General features: G+C 59.8%; 2 non-coding genes and 1 pseudogene across 2 annotated transcripts in view; all 3 read left to right on the forward strand.

Annotated features, from left to right (window-relative positions):
- Nucleotides 1-2,871: 2,871 nt before the first annotated feature.
- LOC145273915 (small subunit ribosomal RNA) lies at nt 2,872-5,242 on the forward strand (annotated as a pseudogene).
- A 398-nt stretch (nt 5,243-5,640) lies between these two features.
- Nucleotides 5,641-5,798, forward strand: LOC145273917 (5.8S ribosomal RNA). The gene has a single exon (XR_013866558.1). It is a non-coding gene; the product is annotated as a 5.8S ribosomal RNA (ribosomal RNA).
- A 598-nt stretch (nt 5,799-6,396) lies between these two features.
- Nucleotides 6,397-10,000, forward strand: part of LOC145273889 (large subunit ribosomal RNA) — a 5,721-nt gene continuing 2,117 nt past the window's right edge. The window contains exon 1 of the ribosomal RNA XR_013866548.1: nt 6,397-10,000. This exon is cut by the window's right edge and continues 2,117 nt beyond it. This is a non-coding gene — a ribosomal RNA (large subunit ribosomal RNA).

The following is a 10,000-nucleotide window of genomic DNA, read 5'->3' on the forward strand; positions in this document are numbered from 1 at the left end:
AGGCCCCCGGGGTCGACTCCGCGGCCCCCGGGTCGGTGTGCGGGCCTCCAGAGCTCGATAAAGTAGTGGTGTCGCTAGCGGTCGAGAAGGCACTTTTCGACGCCTACTGCCACCCCCACATGGCGGTAGGTGTAAAATCGGAATAGACCCGGACCAGGAATGTCGAGGGGGAAAAAAATGACAAAGTCCTGGTGTGCCTAGGCGTCGAGAAGGCACTTTGCGACGCCTACCGACATCCCCATGTGGCAGTAGGCGTAAAACTGGAAAATCGCCGACCAGAAATGTCGCTTCGTATAATCGACGTTTTTTTGACCACCATTTTCAGGTGTCGGAGGTGGGTCTGGACGAATACCAACACCATTTCTGGGGTTTTCCAGTTTGAAAGTTTTATAAAACATGTTCGGTAGGAAGCACACTTTGGTGTGTCGGTTCGTCGGAGCAGCGACTCTTTGCCTCGTGGTGGTCCGGAACGTCTCTACGGGCTTGTCGCAAAGGCGTCAGAAAGTGGCATCTCCGCCGCCTAGGGCTGTCACCGTTATCGCTGTCGCCGCGCTCCAACTTGTTTTGATCCGCCGCCTTCGTTCCTGCCAACCGTGCGCCCGCTCATCGTCGTTAGGTTATAATACGTGGTACGTGTGTGTGCTTCTCCGTGGACCTAGGGCTGCTCGACGTGTCGAACGATATGTTGGAACAACTACGGCTCCTTTTCCTGGTTCCATAGTCGTCGTGGTACCCGCGTCGTCAGCCATATCTATGTCCACCATGTTTAGCCGATACGTTTGCTGGCAGCTTCTGCTTCCGCCTCAGCGTTCGCCGCTCTCAGCCGCCGCTGTTGTTGCTGCCGTTCTGCCATTCACCACTACCTGCGAATCTTTCGATGATCGGCCGAACGACCCATCGCTGTGCGACCGATAAATCCTCCGGATTAGGGAGAAACGCCGCCGCTCTCTGCCGCCGTCGAACGGAAAAACGTACATTGTAACGAACGAACGAACGAACGAACGAATTAACGAACGAGCGAACAAACAAACAAAAATAGCCGCGGGGGATGCACTATGTAGATCCTGATCCCCTTGTAACCATACGTACGTTGTTCGATGCTCTCCCGTCCTGGAAGTCGCCGCAGCAAACAGGAGGATGAGCAGCAGCAGGCGCCGCCGCCGTAACCGCCGCCTGCCTGCCGCCTCCTACTCCTGTCAGCGTCCGATCTCACAGCCGTGTGAACGTTCGCTGACACCCGATTTCTTTCCGTCTGGCAAAACCTTGGACGTCCCGCTCGCGGTACACGTGCTGCAGCGACTTCTCGTCCGACAACGCATAAGCGTCGACGTCTGCCGCCGCATCTTCTGATACGTGGACGGTGATAGCGCTAGTCCCTTCTTGCGCCACCTCCACCTTTGTTAGCGCCAAAGAAGATCGATCGAGCAGTCGTGGTCGCAGTCGATTAACCCGTTTTCACCGTCCGCAGTTCCCAAGCCGCCGATCAAGTCGTTGCTCTTCTTGTTCGTTCTTCCCATACCGTCGATTTGCACGGCTGCCGGATGAGCCATCCTCTGTCCGGCGAAGCGCTCACGTCAGTGATCGATACTTGCACCGACAGTCCTCCCGCTCGCGACTCGGTGCTCGAATCGGACTCGTTCGTTTTTATCTCGATGCGATTGTGAAAAGGGGGACCGGTCGTCAATGTCGTGTGTGTCGACGATGTTGTTCGCCCGGTCCGCCGCGTTGTTGTCGTTTTTTTTTTTTTTTTTTTTTCCCCTAACGTTCGCCGTCGCACGGACGAAAGGGTGAGAAAAAAAAAAAAAAAGCTCGAAAAAGCCGCCCAAAAAATCGGACCGAGGAGCCGCTTGCGAGAACGCGCCATGTGCACGTTGTCTCTCCTCGGTTTTCCGAGCACGAACACGACGCCGGTCGGTCGGTCGGTCGACGAAGGCGACGACGAAGGTGACGGGAAAATTTACCGCCGCCGCTGCCCTGGTCCAGCTCCTCCCCGATGACGGCTGTGATGTTGACGTTGACGTTGGCGACGACGACGACGACGACGGAGACGACGACGACGACGAGACGGCATCGATGGCGACCACGATGACGACGACCTCGACGAGTTCAGTCTGCACCTTGACCTCCGATGTCCGTGTGCACTGCCGTCGTGCTGTTTGTCGTTTGTCGTATGTATCGCTGTCAAGGGTGCGTTGTCGTTGTTGTTGTCGACGTTGTTGCTTGCTCTCTCGTCTCGGTCGGTTGGTACGTTGATGACGACGACGACGACGAAGACGACGACGACGACGACGAGACGGCATCGATGGCGACCACGATGACGACGACCTCGACGATTCCAGTCTGCACCTTGACCTCCGATGTCCGTGTGCACTGCCGTCGTGCTGTTTGTCGTTTGTCGTATGTATCGCTGTCAAGGGTGCCGTTGTCGATGTTGTTGTTGTCGACGCTGTCGTCTGTTCTCTCTTCTCGGCCGGCTGTGACGTGGACGTTGACGACGACGACGACGAGACGGAATCGATGGCGACCACGATGACGACGACCTCGGCGAGTTCAGTCTGCACCTTGACCCTCGATGTCCGTGTGCACTGCCGTCGTGCTGCTTGTCGTTTGTCGTATGTATCGCTGTCAAGGGTGCCGTTGTCGTTGTTGTTGTCGACGTTGGTCGCTTTCGTTCTTTGAGTCTCGGTCTCGGTCCAAGTCAGGGGAGAAACAAAAAAGAGGCCATCAGCGCGGGCAGCGCGCTTCTTCTGACGGCGAACCCCCTCGAAAAATAAATAAACACGTGCCCGTCGTTGTAGTTGTCTGTCTTATGTCGGTCGGTCGGTCGGTCGGTCTGTCGTTCTGTCGAAACAAAGTCCCAAATTCCAACGATACCTGGTTGATCCTGCCAGTAGTCATATGCTTGTCTCAAAGCTTAAGCCATGCAAGTGTAAGTTCACGCCACGCATTAGAACGGGCGAAACCGCGAATGGCTCAGGAACCGGACCTAATCCTCGGGACCGTATTCCTCCTCGGAGGCGATGGATAACTGTGGCAATTCTAGAGCTAATACATGTGACACAGGCCGCGATCGGTCGGCGCGCCGTCGTCGCCACGCCTCGCGCGCTGGCACCCGCGTCGGCCGTTCCGGGTCGCGGCGCTACATATTAGACTGAGACCGATGCGCGTCATTCCGTCCTCCCGTCGTCGGCGTTCCCGCTCGCGGGTCCGTTCGGTGGCGGGGCTCATAGGGCGGCGCGCTCCGCTTTGGTGACTCTGGATAACTCACTGGTCGATCGCACGAGCTTTCACGCCCGGCGACGGGTCTCTCGAGGGTCCGCCCTATCAACTGTCGACGGTCGGTTAAGTGCCTACCGTGGTTACTACGGGTAACGGGGAATCGGGGTTCGATTCCGGAGAGGGAGCATGCGAAACGGCTACCACATCCAAGGAAGGCAGCAGGCGCGCAAATTACCCACTCCCGGCACGGGGAGGTAGTGACGAAAAATAACGACGCGGGACTCTGTCGAGGCCCCGCGATCGGAATGAGTACACTTCAAATCCGTTAACGAGGACCAACCGGAGGGCAAGTCTGGTGCCAGCAGCCGCGGTAATTCCAGCTCCGGTAGCGTATATTAAAGTTGTTGCGGTTAAAAAGCTCGTAGTCCGAACTCGGGTTCGTGGTCGCGCAAGCGGCCCCGGGGCGGCGGCGCCATCGTCCGTCGTTGACTTTGGTCGTCCGTTCGCATTCCCGGCCCTTTCCGCCGGTGTCAACCGCTAGCATACCCGCCACGCGGTCCTGCCGGCGAGGTGGACGAGGAGGTCGTGATCGGGATCCGGGAAAAAAAAAACAAGTGGTCGTCGGTTCGGTTCCGGGAGTAGTCTAACGGGGGGGTGCTACGTGTGTGTGTTTGGGTGCGTTCATTCGCATCCCCGCACTCTGACCCCCGCGCTTCTCTCCCTCTCCCTTTCCGCGCGTTCCTCTTTTTTTTTGAACCCCCCGGTCCGCTCCGAGTCCCTGCTTCGTGTCTTGTCTGCGCGCGTGTTGCGGTCGGCGGTTTCTCCTCCAAGGGTGCTCTTAACCGAGTGTCCGCGGCGGCCGGTACGTTCACTTTGAAAAAATTAGAGTGCTCAGAGCGGGCTGTTCAAGCTTGCATACGATAAGCATGGAATGATGGAAGAGGGCCTCGTCTACGTCTGTCGGTCTCCGTCTACGGCGAGGCAATGATCGAAGGGAGCGGTCGGGGCCACTCGTATTGCGACGTTAGAGGTGAAATTCTTGGATCGTCGCAAGACGAACTGCAGCGATGGCGTGTGGCAAGCACGTTTTCCTCGATCAAGAGCGAAAGTCGGAGGTTCGAAGACGATCAGATACCGTCGTAGTTCCGACCGTAAACGATGCCGACCGGCGATCCGCCGGCGTTCGCTTCCATGACCCGGCGGGTAGCCTGCGGGAAACCAGAGTTCGGTTCCGGGGGGAGTATGGTTGCAAAGCTGAAACTTAAAGGAATTGACGGAAGGGCACCACCAGGAGTGGAGCCTGCGGCTTAATTTGACTCAACACGGGAAAACTCACCCGGTCCGGACACCGGTAGGATTGACAGATCGATAGCTCTTTCTCGATTCGGTGGGTGGTGGTGCATGGCCGTTCTTAGTTGGTGGAGCGATCCGTCTGGTTGATTCCGATAACGAACGAGACTCCGGCCTGCTAACTAGTGCGCCGATGTCAGTGATTTTTACGGCGGGCTCGGCGTCCTCCGTGGCGCTCGGGTCCGGGTCGGTTTTCTCACGCACTTCTTAGAGGGACGGGTGGCAGAAAGCCACACGAGGCGGAGCGATAACAGGTCTGTGATGCCCTTAGATGTCCGGGGCCGCACGCGCGCTACACTGGAGGTATCAGCGGGGACTTCGCCCCGGCCCGAGAGGGTTGGGAAACCTCTGAACCACCTCCCGTGATAGGGATCGGGGCCTGTAACCAACCCCGTGAACGAGGAATTCCCGGTAGGCGCGGGTCAACAGCCCGCGTCGATCACGTCCCTGCCCTTTGTACACACCGCCCGTCGCTACTACCGATCGAACGGTCCGGTGAGGTCCTCGGATCTGGCCGACGACGCCGCCGGGCAGTGCGCGACGTGTCCGTCACGACACTCGTGCATCTACGCCTCGGCGTTCGATGCCTGGAGAAGACGACCGAACCCGATCGTTTAGAGGAAGTAAAAGTCGTAACAAGGTTTCCGTAGGTGAACCTGCGGAAGGATCATTACCGTTTTCCCGTTCGAGACTGGTTTGTTGTTTTCCGGCCTACCTCCTCTGTCTGTCGGCGTCAACGCCTCGAATGCGCGCAAACAAACCTATAAAAGGCGGAGCGAGAGATAGATTTGTGGTGACGCGGAGGTTTTTAAAGCCCCAGCTCTTCTTGCTTGCTTCCGCGTCTTACCACCTGTTTGTTTTTTCGCCCACCGCAAGTGATGGCCGCTTCTTCTTTGCCTTGTCGCCGCTTTATCGTTTTTTTTGTTTTTTTGCAGCCGCTGTGCCACCGCCGCTAGCTAAAAAAACAAACTACTCGCGACATTGCAATGCCGTCACGCCTCCTCGCACAGACCTCCTCGCACACTACTAAATCTATATAAACAAAAACTAATATAAAAAAACCAAGTGCTGAACCCTGGACGGGGGATCACTCGGCTCGTCCGTCGATGAAGAGCGCGGCCAGCCGCGATAACTGATGCGAATTGCAGGACTCAGTGAACATCGACACCTCGAACGCACATTGCGGCCCCGAGATCCCTTGTCTCGGGGCCACGTCCGGTCGAGAGGCGGAACGTTACATGTCTTTCTCCGTTAACGAAACGACATCTTGCCGTCCCCGTGCCCGCCCGGTCCTCGGCACGGTGGTAACCGGGACGTCGCAGGAGCGAGTGACGAGGGGGAAGAAAAATAAAAAAAGAATTGACTCCTTTCAATGTCTTTTTTTTTTTTAAAACCCTCTCCGGCCTCCTCCTTCGTCTCCCGCTGGCAGACCGCGGAGTCTTTTCCCTTTTCGACCGCGTGAAGAAACACTGTGGAGGAGGAGCAGGAGGAGTCTGTCCGAAAGCAGCCGAAGGGAGAACAAAACAAAAAAAAAGTACCGACCTAACCGACTGCCGACGTAAGCGCCGCCTGCTCGTCTCGCTCTCTGCCTCATGAAGGTGTCTCTCAGCGACGCCTCGAGCAGCGCGACGAGCACGGCCGTCGCACCGTAAAAAGGTGGCCGCGTCGTAGGCAACGCAACGTCGGATGGGGAGGACCCACGCTTTTTTTTAATTGTTGGCTTCTTCATTTTCGGTCGGACGGGCGCTATATCGGCCAGCCGTCGTCACACGGAGGGTACCGATCGAGATTCCTCTCCTCCAAACACCACACTCTACTAAAAACCGCCGCCCTCGGCTCGGACGAGACGACCCGCTGAACTTAAGCATATCGCTAAGCGGAGGAAAAGAAACCAACCGGGATTCCCTTAGTAACGGCGAGTGAACCGGGAGAAGCCCAACGCCGAATCCCGTCGCAAGTTAAAGGCTTCGGGACGTGTGGCGCATGGGTCGAAGGCAGCCGTTCGTTTTCGTCTCGCATAGTTCGGAGTTCCCTCGATCCGGGGCCGCCCGCGGCGGGTGCCAGGCCCATTCGGTGCGGACGGCGAGCGACGGCCTTCGATCCGAGAGTCGGGTTGCTTGGGAACGCAGCCCAAATCGGGTGGTAAGCTCCATCCAAGGCTAAATACCGGGACGAGTCCGATAGTCGACAAGTACCGTGAGGAAAGTTGAAAAGAACTTTGGAGAGAGAGTTCAAGAGAACGTGAAACCGCCCAGGGGTAAACGGGTGGGACCGCTCACCGCGATCGCGGGGGGACTCAGTCCGGTGCTGCCTAGGCTCGAGCCCAACCTCGATGTGTGTTCTTGAAAGAGAGGCCGTCGCGGCACAGGTCGTCGTTCGTCGTGTCCGCGGGGGACTCGTTCCCCGCGGTTCCAGCTTTTGTGCCCGCGTCGCCGACGAAGGAGACGGGCCGCGTGGATAGCGGGAAGGGAAACGTGGTGACGACCGCGGCGTCGGTAGGTGGCTGCGTCGGTTGGCTGCGACGGAGGGACTCGTCCTCTCGATCGCTGCTGCCGCCGGGCCCTAACCCGCCGCATCCGTCGCCGCCGCTTCTTCTTTCCTCCTGCTCCCTCCGCGCGCGACTCCGCTGCACCCGGTCCCCTTCATCATCGCTCGGCGTAATCATGGCGCGGGCGCTCGGCGCGACCTCCGCGCGGCCGGCACCGGACGCACTTCCCCTCCGGTCCGTCGTCGCGACCCGTTCCCGGCGTGCAGGTCGAACACGCGGGTTTTTTTCCGTAGGCGGCAGGCGTTTCATCACCCTGAAAACCCCCGTCTTCCCACCTTGTGAAGTCGGGGGCCACCGGCCGTCGGGCCCCGCGAACGTACTGCCCCTTTCTGCCGGGAACGGAGGAAATCTGACACGATCCGTTACACGTGGCGAGCCGGTCCGTTTTGATCCCGCCGGAAGTCGCGTGCGGGCGACGCACTCTGTGTGTCGCTCCTTAGGGCGCCCCACCGTCTCGGGCGCGGTGCGCGATGAGAGGCGGGATAGGACTGGCGCGGCCTCGCCGTCACGCACCTCGCGACGTTTCGGGTTCTTGTCGGGGGCAACCCCGCCCGCGCCCGTTTCCGTTTCCGGAGAGGTCGCTCGGCGACGCTTTTTTACTCGAGCCGGCCCGCCACCCCGGGTCAGCGACGTGCATCGGCAACCCACCCGACCCGTCTTGAAACACGGACCGAGGAGTCCTGGCCGTTCGCGAGTCGTAGGGGCCACCTCTGACTAACCCCGAAGGCGAAGCGAAAGCGAGAGAGCGTGTAGGAGGGCGTCGATCGGGAGAGGTGTCGTGGCAAAGTCGTCCGGGGGTCGTCGGGGGGTGTCGTCGGTCTCGTGCCGTCGTCTTCTCCTCGCCTCACCCGCCTCCGAGCCGTGCCCGATCCCGCCGGCGCGGCGTTTTCGGCCTTCCGCCGTCGCTGCTGCGGTGCCCGCAACTTTTCCTTTTTTCTCTCTTCCCGAGAGAGATAGGAGAGGAAGGCTCGTGGCTGACGTGCGGTTGTTTTTCCCTCCTCCCCGAGAGGGGACCGGCGCATCATCCAAAAAGGGAATTGCCGGGCGCCAGCTTCCATATCCTCCTTCCGCCCATCGGTGAGATCCCGCGGCTTGAACTAGTCCTATTTTGTCGTCGAGTTTAGGCGCTGCGCGCGGCGCATCACCCCGGGTCGGTTTCCCCTTTTTCCGAGTACGACTCGGCCGACTCTGGCGTAGCGAGCGACCAGGACCCGAAAGATGGCGATCCACGCCCGTCGGGATGAAGCCAGAGGAAACTCTGGTGGAAGTCCGAAGCGCCTCTGACGTGCAAATCGATCGTCGGAACCGGGTGTAGGGGCGAAAGACCAATCGAGCCGTCTAGTAGCTGGTTCCCTCCGAAGTTTCCCTCAGGATAGCTGGCGCTCGATCGTCGCAATTCCATCCGGTAAAGCGAACGATTGGAGGCCCCGGGGCCGTTCACGGCCTCGACCTACTCTCGAACTCGGAACGGGTGGAACGGGCCGACTCTCCCGAACGACGGAGCCGACCCATCCGGCCGCCGCCGCCAGCACGCTTCGCTGGGCGGTTGGTCACCTCGAATGCGAGTGCCAAGTGGGCCACTTTTGGTAAGCAGAACTGGCGCTGTGGGATGAACCAAACGTCCGGCTAAGGTGCCTAACGCGACGCCCATGAGATCCCCGAAAGGGTGTCGGTCGATATAGACAGCAGGACGGTGGCCACGGAAGTCGGAATCCGCTAAGGAGTGTGTAACAACTCACCTGCCGAATCGACCGGCCCCGAAAATGGATGGCGCTGGAGCGACGGACCGATGCCGGACCGTCGCGGCGAGGAGCGATGAACTTTCGCGCCGAAACGATGCCGCGACGAGTAGGAGGGCGCGCGGCGAGCACGGAAGCCTAGGGCGCGAGCCCGGGTGGAGCCGACCGCGGGTGCAGATCTCGGTGGTAGTAGCAAATATTCGAACGAGACCTTCGAAGACCGAAGTGGAGAAGGGTTCCGTGCCAACGGCGGTCGAGCACGGGTCAGTCGGTCCTAAGACGCGGGCGAAAGTCTTCCCGAAAGGCGCCGGATCCGTTATGAAAGGTGAAAGGAAAGCGAATCGGAATCGAAATCGAATCAAAAGCCCAAACAAAAAAAAAGCGGCCGGCCTCCCGTCGAAAGGGAATCGGGTTAATATTCCCGAACCCGGACTCGGAGAGGGCCCGGGGGTGGCGACGCTGTCGGCAGCGATGTCGGCGGCGCCCGTCGCTTCCCGGGCGAAACCGCGGTGACGCAAGCGAGCCCGAGACGTCGCCGGGAGCCCCGGGAAGAGTTCTCTCTTCTTCGTAAAGGACCATGTCCGTGGAATCGGCTCGTCCGGAGATACGGAAAAGGTACCTGTAGAGCGCCGCGGCTCGGGCGGCGTCCGGTGCGCTTTCGGCGGCCCTGGAAAATCCGGGTCCGGTTTTCGCAGCTCTCGAGTCGGTCCGTACCCACCATCCGCAGCAGGTCTCCAAGGTGTACAGCCTCTCGTCGATGGCATCAATGTAGGTAAGGGAAGTCGGCAAAATGGATCCGTACCTTCGGAAGAAGGATTGGCTCCGAGGACCGGGTCGGTCGGGCCGTGCCCGCGCGAAGCGAGGAACCGGTACGGGGCTGTAGCGTTCGCTCCGTTCGCGCTTTGCGGCGAAGGCATAGGGGCCGCGGCGGTCCGTTGTGCGGCGGCGTGTTCCGGTCAAGCGGTCGCGGTCAAGCGAGCGTGTGTTGCGGGTCGGAGAGCGATACGGGTGGGAGTCCGCCGTCGGGCGGCAGGAGTGTGGCGTCGACCAAAAACGGCGGGGGACCGTCGGCGGGGGTCGTCTTTCTGGCGCGGCGGTTCAAGCGGCTTTTCTGCGGGGTGCTTCGCTCCGGGGTCGGGGTGGC

This window comes from Euprymna scolopes, unplaced genomic scaffold (assembly GCF_053919585.1).
Source record: "Euprymna scolopes isolate OS-2025 unplaced genomic scaffold, ASM5391958v1 sca22, whole genome shotgun sequence".
NCBI classification, from domain to species: domain Eukaryota; kingdom Metazoa; phylum Mollusca; class Cephalopoda; order Sepiida; family Sepiolidae; genus Euprymna; species Euprymna scolopes.